This window comes from Astatotilapia calliptera, chromosome 3, assembly GCF_964374335.1.
Source record: "Astatotilapia calliptera chromosome 3, fAstCal68.1, whole genome shotgun sequence".
Classification (NCBI taxonomy): Eukaryota; Metazoa; Chordata; class Actinopteri; order Cichliformes; family Cichlidae; genus Astatotilapia; species Astatotilapia calliptera.
Genome location: NC_137424.1, coordinates 16,786,568 through 16,804,286, shown reverse-complemented (window position 1 = coordinate 16,804,286; position 17,719 = coordinate 16,786,568). Strand labels below are relative to the sequence as shown.

Here is a 17,719-nt window from a genome sequence, read left to right as displayed (position 1 = left end):
AAACTGGGGCTTGTGGAAAGTCCATGAAAATGAAACGTCCTCACTGTGGTCTTAGTCTTCTTACAAAAAAACTTCAAGGCTCACATGATGAGGAGGCATTCAAACAGGTCAATAGATGTTTGCCTGGCCTGTCATCCACAGTGTTTTTGTGTAGAGGGACTTCTTCCTCTTTGTTTTTCAGTTTGCAGAGGACATGGAGCTCTTTTTAAAAGCATGTGCTGACGAGCAGAGACTACAGGTCAAAGCGATGTTTGACATTTAATGGACAGATGAAGGCACTGGCTGTTTGTTTGTGTTTTTTATCTGTTGTTTGTTTTTCAGTGTACAGAATTCCAGTTAAACTTATTATAAAATGCTGTTCACTTGTTTCCATACTTATAGTAAAAAATGTAAGTGTAAATGTAACAGCATTGTTTATACTTGTAACTTCAGAGTAAAAAGCTTATTGTTGATATTAACATTAATGTATTATCCTGTAACCAATAATATTTTTATGCATTTTACGCATTAACCCTCTGATCTCTATCCTGGCCATTTGGGGCCACTTCACTTCTCCTTGTTTGACTGCTACACTGCAGTGGACCAAAAGAATGACGCAGGTTTGATCTTAAGGCTCTAATAGTTGTGTGTGTTGTGCATGACATTGCAACGCAAACATGTATTTGCAAGATAGACTGGAATAAATTATGATGCATCAAATATTACACAGGCTGCAGTGAATTGTTGTTGATACAGGTTATTGAGCTTTGAGTTTCCCAGTCAAACGTAGCTTTGACACACATGCTAACACTCTTACTCTTGTACATTTCATAACAAGACACCATAGCCAAAATATTAGCTCTCAAAAAAAATCCAAAGCTGCAGCTGCAGCACACACAGCAACAAACACTGTTAGTAAATGTGTCCTGGAGTTTCTGCAGGTGCAGAAAGTGCTGCTGCTGTAAGTCAGCCTAACAGCTTCCAGATCACTGATATTTCTGGAAAGATGGCAAGAAGGGCATCACAGCTCATTTCTACAATCTCCCAGATCTTGGAATACAAGCCCCTGTCCCATGAAAACCACTTCACAGTAGTAGGAGTCCACTAAAACCTACAAATGAAGAGTGATCCTGGAAGAAATAGGGCGCACACTAGTGACCTCAACAGTTGCAAGACAGCCTTGTCCCCGATGCTTATATGAAAAAAAATATGAAGATTTATGAAACCATTAGGACTTTATTACTGTTTTATCTGAAAAGCTACTGGTAATATTTAACCTAACTGGGATTTAAAGTGTAAAAAACAGAATGTAGATAAAATTTTGGTTTTGATGAAAAGGAGTGGAGCTTGTGAGCCACAATGTAAGCAGTGTTGCTTTGCTGACATGCACTCGATGCTGGCAGTACAAGCATTGTAGTGGTTCTTATGTTTTTGTAAACTAACTGTATAATATATTGAGCCATTCAACAGTACACAAATGTTTGTAGGCTCCTTTTTGTATGCAACCTGCATGTCTTTCTGAATTAATTGTTTGTTTATATCATGTTTTTCAGGACAAAGAAGAAGTTAAAGTCAAGTTGAAGCCCTGCTCAACATGGTATGTAGTAACAACTTTGTTGGACGGGAACAGACATTCATACTGTTGATAAATAGTTATCACCTCAATTTGAATTCATGTATTTGGACTAAAGTAAATTGGGAGCTGTTAGCTGTCAAGCTGCTCCTCTGTGAGGAGCTTGATAGCTGTCCACCTCCAAAGTCCATTATGAGTTTTGGAGGTGGACATGGTCAAGACTTTTAAGAGTTGGCATAAGACTTCACTTCTTTATAGAGCTTATAGTTGGGGCTGGTTCAGGTCAGCCCTTAGTTATGCTGTCATAGCACCAGACTGCTGGGGGTTAGTGTCTACTCGTGTCATTGTATATATCCAGGAATATGTGCCTGAGGATAGTTGTCATGAAATCAATATTAAATCAAAGTTTTCCTTAATGACCACAGCTGGCATGAGTTCTCCAAAGCTGCCTGCTGTCTCAGGATCTGTCTCCAAAAAGAACCAGGGAGCGCTAACATGTTATGTTCTAGACTGATGAAGAAAATGCACATTAAACATAGTATAAACTCACTATGTTAAGTAATGTGAAGAGGATGCCTTTAGCTCCTATTGGGTTGGTTCCTTGATCAGTGCAATACAGAATCATTCATCTGGTTTGATGTAATGTCCTTCAAACACGTCAAAATGAGGCTCTGTAGTCTGTGTGGCCTCCACATGCCTGTATGACCTCACTACAACACCTGGGCATGCTCCTGATGAAGTGGCAGATGGTCTCCTGATGGATCTCCTCCCAGACTCCAGGACTAAAGCATCTGCCAACTCCTGGACAGTCTGTGGTGCAGTTGGTGGATGGAGTGAGACGTGATGTCCCAGATGTCCTCAAATGGATTCAGATCTGGGGAATGGGCGGGCCAGTCCACAGCATCAATGCCTTTGTCTTGCAGGAACTGCTGACACACTCCAGCCACATGAGGTCTAGCGCTGTCTTGCATTAGGAGGAACCCGGGGCCACCCGCACCAGCATTTAGTCTCACAAGGGGTCTGAGGATCTAATTTCAGCACCTAATGGCAGTCAGGCTACCTCTGCCGAGCACACGGGGGGCTGTGCGGTCCCCCAAAGAAATGCCACCCACACCATTAGTCACCCACTGCCCAACCATCATGCTGGTGGATGTTTCAGGCAGCAGAAGGTTCTCCAATATGTCTCCAGACTCTGTCACAAGTACTTAGTGTGAACTTGCTTTCATCTGTGAAGAGCACAGGGCGCCACACTCTAAGAAATAAAATGTTGTATTTACTCCACCCAGTTATGTCAACCGGTTCCACACAACTGGGTTAGTGAAATATAAAATGTATGATACATTTAATTTGAACAAGAAATTTTAAGTACATCTGATAAGATTTGGATAATTAAATGCAAATCAAAAGAATCATGTTGTATTAGCTGAATATCATAATGTTGATATAACTAACCTTGTTGATTTAAATTGAGAAGACTAAATAAAACCTACTCAACCAAAACAAGCTCTACTTACTTTGAGAAATAACATGTTGTATTTACTCCACCCAGTTATGTCAACCGGTTCCACACAACTGGGTTAGTGAAATATAAAATGTATGATATATTTAATTTGAACAACAAATTTTAAGTAAATCTGATAAATCTACTCACCCAAAACACGCTCTACTGAAACTATAGGATTAAATCACTTTAACAGAATTGCAACTTAGTCTATTTAAGTTTGTAAATTAAATAAATCGAACACAAGTTTATTCAGTTAACCTAACTTTAATAACACTTTGTGTAAAACTTGTTGAAGCACACTTTGAGCAATTCAAATGCTTCTAGATCTTTTTCCCCCAAACAATCTTTACATATATTCAAGTGCATTTTAGGTGCAGGAAGACAAGATACAGAATGTCATGTTAAACTGAAATGATTAAAACTGGAAAGTGTTGTGATTCCAACATTTTTAACATTAACATGACTTAATTTAAACTTGATTGGGCTACAATGAAAAGCCCACAATACAGCCCTGCAAACAGCAGGTAGAAATTACTTTTGTGTCATTTTTGTCCATATTTAGAAAAATAACCTTTGCTTCAAAACTTAAACTGAAGTCCAAAGTTAGGAGCAGTCTTTTTCAGTGTAGTTGGATGTTGGTAAAGGTTCAAGAACAAAGAACGCAGAAAAGTGAAAGGCCTTGCAGAAGTTCTTGTGGCAATTCAAACTGAACAGTTTATGAAGTGCAAGGAGAAGGGTTCGAGAACCTTAAAGTTCAGTGTCCTCTATAGTTCACTGCAGGCTGTTTCACTCAAGCAGTTTGTTTTTCAGAACCTGCACCTTCATGGATAGGTTGTTCCCATCCAACTCCATCAGCACCTTCTGAAGAAATTCAAATGTGTATTTCAGGTGCTTTGGGTAGCTCAGATTTAGACTATAGATTAGTCCAAGCAGGAGGGCACAACCCTTTGCCACATCACTAAGAGCTTGCAGCACAGTGCATCCTTCTATGATGACACCAATGTCCTCAGGTGTATCTGCAGAGTTTGCTCTCATGTCTGACAACATAGACTCCCAAAGTCAGCTGCTCTGTTTCTCTGCTTGCACCAAGATCCACATCCTTTAAATAAAAATTAAAAAAAGATAAGTTAATTGCGTACATATACATATGGACAAGTAAGTCCACCTTCCATTTCCAATCCCAAATTTAAAAAAGGAAAATAACTGATCGTTTTCCTTTTTTAACTTACCAAGAATTCCTTGAACAGGTCATCTGGCTTTTCATTTAAGTAGACACAGACAGCTTTCAGAATGCATTCCTGTCAAACATCAACGCTGGGATTCTGGTGGAGATAAGAACTCAATATGAGAGAAGTTTCCTATTTTGGTTCCTTTCAACCTCTTTACAAAACAAAGTCAAAAATATTAACACATAGCAGATATGTGATTAAGCAATGTTTCATAACTCACATCAGTGATGTGCAGTGAGGTTCATGATTGGTAAGGCACTGACTCCTCTGTGTCAGATTAACAAATATATGAACCCAAAAATCGAAGCTTTTCAATTTTGACATTACGTGAAAGCTTTCATTTTTGCTTTAATCAATTCTAGATTGTTCAACAATATATTTAATAATTGTGCCCCTAAAAATATTAAAATTAAATAGAAGATTAGAACTGGGCAATATGGACTTAAAATCCTATCATGACATTTTGTGGATAACAATAAGTCTGTGAAGGTTCACAGTCATCCAGGTCATCGTAGTCTAAGGAGCTTGGAAAGAAAAGTGAAGCTTCTTCAGTGAAGATTTCTGACACTAAACCAGAAATCAACATGGAGTCGAATTCTTTCAAACAATGTAGCAACTTAATTGATGCACATTTCTAAAATACACTACACATTCATTTCATTCTTCAAACTACAGGATCGCTGGCGCTCCCAGTGGTCATTACTGATGTCAGGGAGCAGGTGCGGTAGATGTTGGGAGTAATTTTAAAACTGTCGGTCTTAGTAGGCAAGTCTCATCTTAACAAGAATCGCAAAAGATTTTGGAAAATTACACCGAAGCAGGTTCAACAATATTTGTTAAATGTTTTCATACTTCTAACATGTGAGAGAGGTATACAAGCTAGAGTGTTAAAAAATTTGCCAGGCATCATTTGTTTAAAAAAAATGCAAAAGTATTCCCGAAAGTGTCAGATGTGTATCAGTTAGTATACATTAATCAAATTTGTCATCCTTAAATTGTTGAACTTACCAAATAATCCTCAGATGGCGATGGATTCTATCCAGGATGCTAAGCATATGCAAGTCTCAGTTGAAAATGGCAGATGATCAAACTTCCACACTGCACATGTGCAAACTCAGAAGTACGGAGAGCCTATTAGGACAATCCTCTTTAAATTAAAGTGCTCTTCATTTTAAATGAACTTTTTACATTGGATTTAATTTACTGCATTTTGTTGTATTGAAATATTATGTTGTTAATTAAATTCAAAACAACATATTTGTGTTTAAAGTTAAAAATCAATTGGTGGCATTAGTTTTAACATGAAGCATTTACATAATGCTACCAACATCAGTGTGTCATTTCTTAGAGTGCAGTGGCAAAGTTGCCAAGCTTGGTGTTCTCTGGCAAATGCCAAACATCCTGCACGGTGTTGGGCTGTAAGCACAACCCCCACCTGTGGACGTCGAGCCCTCATACCACCCTCATGGAGTCAGTATCTGACCGTTTGAGCAGACGTGCATATTTGTGGCCTGCTGGAGGTCATTTTGCACAGCTCTGGCCTTTCTTTCCTACCCCACAGTACCTTTCCTTATCTTTTGTTTCCTACTCTTTTACTTAGTCTTTGATCACGGTTGTCTTTCTAAATAATTAATGTCATTTGTTCTGGGGCGAGTCACTGGCTCGGGTGCATTCTAGGACTGTCAGTTCACCAGTGTGCTGGCATGCTTCTTAACAAACACACCACTACAGCAAACATCTCAGTTGTACTTGTTGATTTCTTCAACAAAACACTGAACAAAACATGTCCTTGTGAGTGTGCTGCCTGGTGCTTTTACATTTTGTGATAATTTGAGCAGCCCAGAAAGCATCCCATGAATTCAATTATGTTATTGTATCTGAACATGTACACGAGTCATTAAATTAGATGGGAAAGAATGATTCAGGGTAAACAACTGCACCAAGGGAATTACATTTTTCTTCTCAACATGTAAAATGTCTGTTGATAAGCAATTTCTGAAACAGACATTATGAAAATCACATTAAACAGATGTGATTAACTTTTTATTCTAGCAAACATAACATCAATGATGACACAATCAGTCTTCATCAGAAGTGCTCAAATCACTCTCATCGTCTGAAACGTCCTCCTCCTCCTCCGAGTCCATTTCCAGGAGTGGTTGGTGGCTGAGGATTCTCTTGTACACGTCCTTTACTTTGAGCGTTTCAGCTTTCAGTTCACTTTGTTTTTAAACCAGGCTATGGAGTCCTTTCTGTGCATCCTCCGACATGCCAACAAGGGAGGCTGTAAAAACAACAAAACTATTAAATATAAGTAAAACAAACAAACAAACCTCACCTCATAAACACAAGGAGTTAGGATCATGTAATTAAACTTTTTTTAAGGGAGAAGGCAGTGTTAGCTAGCAACCCAAATATAGGTAAAAGATCCAGTAAGACTTTAGCATCTGCTATTATTTTCAATCAATTCATCACCAAATGTATAAATAAATAAAAGATGTGCTTACAGTCTGAGGAGATTGTCCCCAACACCACAGATCGCATTCGCAACACTGTCCAGTGATGCTGCATCTCCCTGCAAAGGATCATCTCCTCCTCTCTCAGGCGCCTCACAGCCATCACCTTCTCAAAGACCTTTCTCTTTGTCCGGAGGTCAGCAGCAGCTGCAGTTTAACAACATCAGATGGGAAAACATAGCAGCATATTATGATTCAAGAACAAAACATTCAACTGCTGCTCAGATACTGGGAGTTTGTTTAAAAAGGATATTTAGAAATCAAGAGCTTACGTTCACTTGTGCTCTGCCAGGGCCAAACGTCGCTCTGCATGAGGGCATCACTGGATACGATTTGCTTTGTTGCTTGTTTCCTTGTTGTAGTCGTCAACAGCAGCCGCCAAGCGTTTCTTCTCATCTAAGATGACCTTGTGAATTCTGTGTCGCCTCTTGTTGCTATCTGTAAATAATCATAAAAAGGAACACCTTCACATAATGCATATATTTACATTTTAATCTACACTCATCAATTCGTTTGCTAGAACAAATCACATCCAGCTTAAACAAACCTGGATCTGATTTTATTCTGTTTACAAAGTAGCTGTACGAGCTGTACAAACTGAGCATCAAACGGTCCGTTTCAAAGAAACTGTGACACCATTTTGTCTGTAAAGACTTTGTGTTCGCACTCTGATGATGACGACAAGCTCCTCTACTCGTGTCTGCAACGCTCCAAGGCTGCCATCAGTTTGATTCCGTTTCTAAGTGAGAGGAATATTAATCAGAACACAGGATGAGTAACAGTCACCAAACTACAGTGGACTCTGTAATCACTGACTTGATGATATTCATTATAAGACATCTGGAGCCTTCATGTGCTGCATTATCATGAGATAACAAGTATGTTGGTGTTCAGCTTTATAAAACCAACTAGTACGACATCACTTCAACCCAGGTCCAATCCAATTTGATCAAACGCAACAACTCTGCCATCAATTCTGCTTTTACAAGCTTATTTTTCATTGTTTGTTGACACTGTCAGAAAGATCTTAACTCTAAGTTCTTTAATGAGGCCATGGTGGGTCCTGTTGTTATACACGAGTGCATTATATTGAGACTCACCTTCAGCCCATTGCTGCAGTGTGTCGTCATCCACACCCAGCTCATTTCTGCTCGCATTCAGGCTCTCCACTTGTTCTCTAAGGATCCTTATGATCTAAGAATACATTAATAAATGTCATTCATATGGACATTTTTAGAGTACTGGTGTTTCCCCCCCATTACCACACACATTAAAATGGGTGTTGAAAAAATGACCTTTAGATATCTCTGGCTCAAAGTGCGGCCCAGTTGTTCCACTTTCCTTTTGTTCCAGCCCAAAGCCAGGAGGCTCAGCATGTCTGTTCGCCCTGCATTTCAGTTAGTATACAAATAAGAATGAATGAGCAGGAGACTGAGTGGAATCTCACACACAGACACACACCTGCTTTAGACATGTACTTCGTTGTGATGGCCGCCCTAGACAGGAAACTGTTTACTTGTTCCACCTCTTCTCCAACTGTAGAACCGGCCCCATCCTGAAACGCACCTCCCCATTTGATCTATAGAAAGGAGGTCACAATACATGACTGCTGAATTCATTCAACCTTATAACAAAATGTCTTAAACGTATCCAAGACTACAAGCTGCAGTATACCTCGCACATCCAAGTGTGAGCTACTCAAAATGAAGTACACATTAAGATAAAGTCAAGTAAATAGTATTACGACAACACCAAGAGAAAAACAAAATAAATATCCACCCATCCAAATATGTATCCACACACACACACACGTATGAGTATATGGTTATGGCGTTAACGTCATTTTAACAAGATTAACGCTGACAGCACTGATATATATGTGTATCTTACATCATTTGTGTGTCTCTGGATGTATTTCACAAACTCAGCAACTTCCTCATCTTTCTCAATGAAGACACCTTCAAAGTTCCCCTGCTCTGAAGTGCTGAACGAACACGGTGACAGTTGTTTGAAAAGAAACATCAAAATACAATTTTTGTACAAATCCATATTTGATTTATGTACACAATGCATAACGTACCTTGCATTTGATTGAAAGCGATAAAGCTTGCAGTTTCCATCAACTGAGACGGCGAGCATGTCTGGAGTGCAGGCAGGGCAGCTAAAGCATGGCTCCTTGCACATCCTGTCCACCTCACACTTTACAGCACTCCACTCCAAGAAACTTTTGCTGAAGGCATCAGCTGATATTCGGCCAGTCTTTTAAGTAGAGGACAAACAACAGAATATTCACGGACAGTCATCATAAACATTGATTTGCACAATTTCCTTAAACTTGACAAATTTAGAAACTCACCCTTCCAAAATGGGCTGTTCGTTCATCCAGCACTTTGACAAAGGCCTTAAGTGACATCCCTGCTGCAGCTTCTTAATGTCATAGAAAGACTGAAAGACATCCATTGAAAACAGGGTGCAGAAATTTAAGGTGCCAGGCCAATATCCACCACCCTGGAAGTCCTTAACTGAGGGGGACCACATTAGGCCACAGCTGGTGCAGCTGAACACTGGCAGTGCAAGGTTATAACGGCCTTTAGGAAGGATTAGGAGAAATCCAGTCATGGCTCAACAAAGACATTCATTTTTTCCCATGTTGTTTTCAAAGCGGTCTGGTAAATCCAAATGACCTTTGACAGGTGCCCACATATACTGCGGGCCGAGGGTAATTCAAAACAATGTAGCAATGTACAATTTGCAATAAAACCTGCAAACACATCTATTGTGTATGTACTGTGTGACAAAAGAGCAACTTACCATTTATGGTTACAAGAGCCACAATTGCACCGGGTGAAACCTCAACGTTACAGAGGTTTCACTCTGGGGGCCTTGAAAGCTGGAGGTTGAACCCATACCCCCTCACCCTTGAAGAACGTTTATCATGGTTTAAGGATTTGTTTTTTATTCAGTGGTCAGACTGGAGAGCACTGCAGCGGGTGTTTAATGAGGTCGATAAGACAATGAAGAGAGACAAGGTCAACTCTTCTTATGAGAATATTAGGAAGCGTCTTGTATATGATCAGCTCGCTCATGGCCCGAAGATTGGTTTACCTTCTGCCATGTTCAGGCCAAAAATCATCAAAAACCCTGAGGACTGAAAAAAAAAACAAAAAAAAACAAAAGGTAGGTTGTCTCTGTGTGAGAGACGTTGGCATTATACTCGATATTTTTAAAAAATGCAATGTGTGGATTTCTTTTACAGACAACATCTGCCATGTTGTGGACCGCTCAGAGTCTCCCCCTCCAGCACTGCTAATCCAGATGTTGGGTCTGTGTTTCCACAAGTCCCGCGAATTCTAGAGACTTATTCATCATGAAGAAAACAAGACAGTCGATCGATCGATTATGTGCGCAAGGGAGGCCACCACGAAAATGACCTCCAGATCCTCCTCCTCCTGCTGCCTTTTATTGAGAGACCGTTCACACAAAACACGTCAGAACAAAGCCACGCCCAGACAAGGCATTGTATGTATATGTGTGAACTTCTGTAAGAATGTGTGTGTGTGTGTGTGTGTGTGTGTGTGTGTGTGTGTGTGTGTGTGTGTGTGTGTGTGTGTGTGTGTAAGAGAGAGCTTGAGAGAAGCTGAGCTTTATTCAAAGTGATTTGAAACAAACTGCAGCAATAAGGGCAAACTAGTGCACAGTTATGTTTACGTGAGCGTTATTTTGTATGCATTTGTACAGTTCCATAACTGTGAGAATACATTGATAGCATTTAACTCTAGTAACAGGCCTTTGTACCAGTAAGCATGAAAAAGTAGGGAAAAGAACTAGTATGTAAGCACTGACTAGTACTGTAAAGTATATGTGTATATAGGGCAATCGTGGCTCAAGAGTTCGCAGTTCATCCTGTAATTGGAAGGTTGCCAGATTGAGCCCCGCCTCCGACAGTCTCGGTCGTTGTGTCCCGGGGCAAGACACTTCACCCGTTGCCTACTGGTGGTGGTCAGAGGGCCCGGTGGCGCCAGTGTCCGGCAGCCTCGCCTCTGTCAGTGCGCCCCAGGGCAGCTGTGGCTACAATGTAGCTGCCATCACCAGTGTGTGAATGTGTGAATGACTGAATGTAGTGTAAAGCTCTTTGGGGTCCTTGGGGACTAAGTAAAGCGCTGTACAAATACAGGCCATTTACTGTGCGTGTGTTTATGCTCAAGTGTATGAATAAATTAGTCAGTTTTAAACAGTTGCAATTTAAACAGTAGAAGAGTGGCACTATATTTATATATTTATAAAGAATTTCAAACAACAATTAATTGATGCTCAAAGCAGGTTTATTTAATTAATATCCAGATTTCCAATTAGTTCCCAATTCATTCAGCAGCAAATCACATCACCACTCACTTCAAGGCTGTATGTATTATTGTAAGGTAGACCCTACAATAGTACATACAGAGAACCCAACAATCATATGACCCCCTATGAGCAAGCACTTTGGCGACAGTGGGAAGGAAAAACTCCCTTTTTACAGGAAGAAACCTCCGGCAGAACCAGGCTCAGGTCGGGGCGGCCATCTGCTGCGACCGGTTGGGGTGAGAGAAGGAAGACGTTTGTTGTAGGTCTGATTGAAGGACTGATGTGATGGTAAGTTGTCTGCTGTTCCGCTTTGAATATTGAGAGATTAGTTGATGGATTTCAAGCCAAATTGTGCCCAAGTTTAAGACCACATTCACTGGTTGTTTTTGTTGATGTTATTGTTTTGGGCTTTTTTTCCACAAGAATTTCTAGCTCCCCTAGAATTCTGGCCACCCAAACGATGATTGCTGCTGAGAGAGCACAAGGTTTTGTCCCCCTGTACTATTCATGTCAGTGCAGGGGGTTCTCCTTGAGAGGCCAGGGTCGAAAAAGGGATGCTTCAGAACCTCCGAGGGTGTTATGCGCTGATTTGCATCCAAGGCCAACATTTCTTTGATTAGCCTTACAAATAATGATTGGCCATTTTCCGGTCCTCGCCTAACTTTCAGCAGTTGTTCGAGGTCATCGAGACGCTTAAGTTTTATATATCGAGTTTCCTTGGATCGATAATCTGTCTCGTATTGAAATTGTTCTTGGGTCTTAAATGTCCAGCGCTGTTTGTTGTAGTTATCCTCGATGAAATAGCTGTCAGTGTACAAGCCAGACTCTAGAAGATGGTCTGGTAGCTGACCCTGGGTTTCAATTATGAATTTCAAAACGTCATAATCGTCTTCCCCAGGATAGAGAGGCACCCCTGTAGCAAGCTCCACAGCTACCAGCCCCAGAGACCACATGTCGATTGCTTTGTCGTATGGAATGCCAAGCATAACCTCAGGTGCACAATAACCAATTGTCCCCACACGGTCACCAGGAATCACTGCAGAAGCAGGACATGCGAGGCCAAAGTCTATGAGTTTGACTTTGACTTGAGACTCACTGCGGTTCACAACCATGATGTTGACAGGTTTGAGGTCAGCATGCACTATTCCCACAGAACCCAGGTGGAACAGAGCATTTGCGAGCTGATTCAAAATTGGCCTGATTTCTCTCATTGGGAGACCTCGGTTATTCCGGTCCCCAATGTAGTCTGACAGGCTTTGGTCGAGGAGTTCGAAATTCAAGCAAATGCGCTCTCCATCGAGGAAATAGCCGTTCCATTCGACAATGTTGCACCTGTCTGGATCCAAGCGTCGTAGCTGCTCCAGGATGAAAATTTCCAGTTTTGCCTGGAGCAGAATTTCAGGGTCGCTCTTGTTGACTTTAATAGCAACCGTTTTGTTGTTTTTTGTATCGCGACATCTGGTTACCAAACCAAAGCCTCCTTCTCCAAGGAAGGCCTCTACCACGTGGTGATCTCCTAAAATGGTCCCTTCCGTTATTTGAAGATCATCTTCAGAGGCAGATGGGTTGGCTGAGGTGTTGATGTCTCTTTTTTGAGGAAATTCAACTGAGTTTTGGAAACTGCAGCTGAATTTTTGCGATCCATGACTTTTCCAGCTTGAAGGCTGCTGAGAGAGCACAAGGAGTTCTCCCCCTGTACTATTCATGTCCGTGCAGGGGGTTCTCCTTGAGAGGCCAGGGTCGAAAAAGGGATGCTTCAGAACCTCCGAGGGTGTTATGCGCTGATTTGCATCCAAGGCCAACATTTCTTTGATTAGCCTTACAAATAATGTTTGGCCATTTTCCAGTCCTCGCCTAACCTTCAGCAGTTGTTCGAGGTCATCGAGACACTTAAGTTTTATATATCGAGTTTCCTTGGATCAATAATCTGTCTCGTATTGAAATTGTTCTGGGGTCTTAAATGTCCAGCGCTGTTCGTTGTGGTTATCCTCGATGAAATAGCTGTCAGTGTACAAGCCAGACTCTAGAAGATGATCTGGTAGCTGACCCTGAGTTTCAATTATGAATTTCAAAACGTCATAATCGTCTTCCCCAGGATAGAGAGGCACCCCTGTAGCAAGCTCCACAGCTACCAGCCCCAGAGACCACATGTCGATTGCTTCATCATATGGAGTGCCAAGCATAATCTCAGGTGCACAATAACCAATTGTCCCCACACAGTCACCAGGAATCACTGCAGAGGTGTTACATCCGATGCCAAAGTCTATAAGTTTGACTCTGACTTGAGACTCACTGCGGTTCACAACCATGATGTTGACAGGTTTGAGGTCAGCATGCACTATTCCCACAGAACCCAGGTGGAACAGAGCATTTGCGAGCTGATTCAAAATTGGCCTGATTTCTCTCATTGGGAGACCTTGGTTATTCCGGTCCCCTATGTAGTCTGACAGGCTTTGGTCGAGGAGTTCGAAATTCAAGCAAATGCGCTCTCCATCGAGGAAATAGCCGTTCCATTCGACAATGTTGCACCTGTCTGGATCCAAGCGTCGTAGCTGCTCCAGGATGAAAATTTCCAGTTTTGCCTGGAGCAGAATTTCAGGGTCGCTCTTGTTGACTTTAATAGCAACCGTTTTGTTGTTTTTTGTATCGCGACATTTCGTTACAACACCAAAGCTTCCTTCTCCAAGGAAAGCCTCCACCATGTGGTGATCTCCCAAAATGGTCCCTTTAGATATTCCAAGCTCATCTGAGCCGAAGGATGGGTTGGCTGACATGGTGTAATGTGTCTGTTTGCGCTGTGGATTGGTGAGAAACAAAACTGAACTTGTTTTGGTTTCTCTCATAAATTGCTCTCAAAACTTCTCGAAAGGGTTTCAGTTGCTGCAGGTCAACGTCCGTTAAGCATAAAGTAACAGGTGAGCGCTCCTATTTATGGGTTTTGGGATCAAAGCAAAGTTATGACGTCAGAAAGGATCAAAGCAAAGTTACCGCGTCACAAGCGATCGAAGCGATTCTAATATGTGCGCATGCGCACATATGAGACGCGATCGAAGGGATTCTAATATGTGCGCATGCGCACATATGAGAAGTGATCGAAGGGATTCTCATATGTGCGCATGCGCACACACGTGCTTGTTTGTGTAATATTGTTCACACTAAACTTGACCCTAATCAATTTAATATCAGTCAATCAAAGAAAATGTTAGTTTTGGAAAATTTTAAAATGACATAACTGACAGTTTAAACATTTTTTGTTCATGTATTTGTATTTGTATTGTCTTCGGGGTTTTTTTTGCATACCATGTCAAGCTTTTCTGTATATAGTCATGTCGTAGATTTCGGAGCAAACAAGAAATTGAATTGGATTTTAATATTGCAGTGCTTGGATTTCGGATTTGGTGCTTAAAACTTCTTGAAACTGTAACCGTATTTCATTCACCACAAATAACTATCTGATTGAATAGTTTTCTTATCAGATAGAGAAATAAAACGAGTCGCAAAGTCTAAAAGCAACATTTCTCTGCCTGGGCTGTACCTCTGCACGTTAGTCTGTTTCAGTGTGTGACCCCTCACCCCCTCCCTGATCAGTCGGGGGTGAGTGCGCTAATGTGCCTGGAGGCCGTTTTAATGAGTGTTTGCTGGAAAACGAAAAATACAAGAAGGATTTGTACGTTTTCACAACGGGGGAGTTTGCGTAAGTACTAGTAAATAATTTTCTCGAGTGTGTACGTTACACATGTTATTTGTTTCAAATTGGTATTATTATTTTGCTAGCTAGCAAACTCGCGGGATAAAGGATTGAAGTGCACTCAGTGCGATACAATACGGTGGCGCTATTCTAACAGTTAGTTATTGCAGGGTAACTTGTAGAATATGCTGTGAATTGAACCAAGATTACACAGCAGTAGCAGTAATACGAGTTACTTCCCTCAAGTGAAAGAGTTAAACGTTAGCCCGATGCTTAACTAGCCAACGTCAGGCTTTCTGATTGAAGGCTAAAAGCGACGTTGTCACCAAGTAAACAGAATATTGATGATATTTTTGTGTATCGCTGCAGCCTTTTCAAGTATTAACCTGGTGTCTTTGGGAACAGCTTAGGGGGAAATGACGGTAATATGACTGAACCATATGGGAACAAAGAATAGGCACTTTTTTGTGCTACCGAAGTTTCCTCGCTTTCATTCAAAATCTGTTTCTCATTAAACAATTGAAACATAATGGCTTCAAGCTGACATTGAGGCCTGTGGGGCACTATCAGCCACTGAGACAGTAGACAAGTGACTATTTCACACTTTAAGGCTGCCTGTTTATTTAAGGGAGATGAACAGTACATTATAACTGTACATAATAATATCAATGATGATAGATTAAATAAATGGGTTTTTGAAAGACGCTTGTGCATTTTTAAAGTCTAAAGTGTTGAATTGATCTGAGTATGTCATCTGTTCAAAGCCTCTCCCAGTCAGTGCTGTTCTCTATGCCCGTCTTACTCTACATGATGTTATTAGCACAAACACTTTAAAGGTGATAATTAGGTCTACAACAATAACACAGACTGCAATGTAGTTAAGCGTCTTACAGTTAGTTTTGAATGAATGAACTTAAAAAACAACACAAGCAAAGATCTGTCTCCTCCTGTTTTTTGTGTCACATAAGAAAGAAGCATCAATATCTGATGAGAAGACTTATTAATTTGGCCTTTCACGTGGTCTTATTCAGGTGATGCGAAGTGAAATATGCATCCTTTTTATGGTAATATGCTGGAAAATGTTGAAAATGGACATTAAACGTGCTCACAAAGTGCTTGAATTTGACCCTGAAAGGTGTATGAACCCAGAAAAAGTCACACTTGGAGTAAAAACCTCTCATAGCAAGTTAATCATATTCAATTGATTTGATGCTTTCAGCACAAAATTTAGCCACACAGTCAGGACAGCGTCTGATTTACCTTCATCGGTAAACGTGTTTATGCAGTACATAGTAACAGTGTGGCTGAGTCCTCTGGTTCAAATCAGTTCCAGTACATTTGGAGATGTAAGTCTTAACCTTTCACATGCATCGGGAAGGAAAAAACATTTAATCTTCACAGTACTGCCGAAGTGCAGCGATACATTGTGAAGTGCACATTTCCATTTCTCATACAGTACCGAGCAAAAGTCTTGAACCACCCCCTTATTTTTTCGTGTTTTGCCAGGTCAGTCTGTGTTAACGGTGTTATTAACTGCATTCTTCAACTAAAGAAGTGAGAACAAATGATGTGGGCTTTTGTTTTTTTGCAATAGGCTGCAAGTAAATGTGTACAGATACAATTTAAAATTGGTTCTTTGTTAAGTTTTCTGGTCCTTTCCATGACTTAGGTGTCTGTTTATGTTTGAATGTTTCAGAGATTAGTGTGAAGGGTCTTAACAGACAAAAAGTGGTCAAATACAAGCCCTGGATTAAAAATCAGAAACACTTTAAAAAGCCTGGAGAGCTATTCCTTAATACCACTTTAAAGATTACAGGGAAGTCCGGATCCCTGGAAGCAAATGAGGGATGGCTCAAGACTTTTGCACAGTGCTGTACATGTCATGTTCCCTGTTTTATAGCTCAGCTCAAACTGACACGTTCTCACTAACTGCTTCTCATCTTCTCCACAGTAAACTTTGACCACTTCCAGATACTGCGGGCCATCGGGAAAGGAAGCTTTGGAAAGGTAATGCAGCCTCCATTTTTCACGCCACTTGTATATTGTTTGCCCTTAATTACCCACCACGGTCGTCATCTCTAAAGAATCAGTGCAAGCGAAGCGAAATGTGCTGGGATTACACTTCAGTTCTCGTGTGCTGCTGTTATTTAATAACAGTTATAAATGCAGCTTATGCAATTATTTCTATAAAGTCAGTTAGAGGAGAGCCGATTTCTATTTCATCTCACTCAATCTAGGTGGGAATTTTGACCCCACGTCTCAATTTAATTACAGAGCACATTGAACGTCTGGATGAGACTTCAGTAATGAATTCAGGACTGTGTGTGTGTGTGAGATACACAATTGGGGCTGCAGAGATTGGAATAGTTTACCTTCATTTTAAATATCACTGCCCTGTGCACATTGTCGGCTTTAAAATTCAAACTTAAAGAGTTTGTAAGTAAACTGGCTGAGATGAGACAGACGATGCACCGGGTCCTCGTCTGAGTGCTGGCTTTCAGTTGTGCTGTCTCTCTTGCCCAGCCATGCACACACAGACACTGTGCTACACTTACACAGTGAGACAGATGCTCACAGAGACGTCCAGATACATTTTGTCCTTGCTGGAGGTCATCTTGTGTTTTTTGGCCCACTGTGGCCTCACACTGAGCTCCTGCTGTTTTTTGAACACTTTAACAGCTAACAACTTTTAGCTTCCTGTTGAACACACAGTGGGGGGGTGCAGGAGGTAATAAATCAAGTTTGATTATCCTAATTTATAGCTGTCTTTATGTTAAGGATTAAAATAAAATTCACAAGAGGAAGGTGTTGGTGTGTGTGGTTGGGAAGAGAAGGGCGAAGCTAGAATGAACAGTGTTGAGTAAGTTACTTTAAAATAGTAACTTA

General features: G+C 40.9%; 1 protein-coding gene and 1 long non-coding RNA gene across 2 annotated transcripts in view; one reads left to right on the top strand and one right to left on the bottom strand.

The window, feature by feature from the left end:
- The window catches only part of LOC113035147 (protein TANC1-like), a 388,820-nt gene that overhangs the window by 118,420 nt on the left and 252,681 nt on the right, over positions 1-17,719 (top strand). The window lies entirely within an intron of this gene.
- Positions 3,301-5,376, bottom strand: LOC113016720 (uncharacterized). The gene is made up of 3 exons (XR_003271294.2): positions 5,294-5,376; positions 4,286-4,378; positions 3,301-4,155 (listed from the first exon to the last, which is right to left on the bottom strand). It is a non-coding gene; the product is annotated as an uncharacterized LOC113016720 (long non-coding RNA).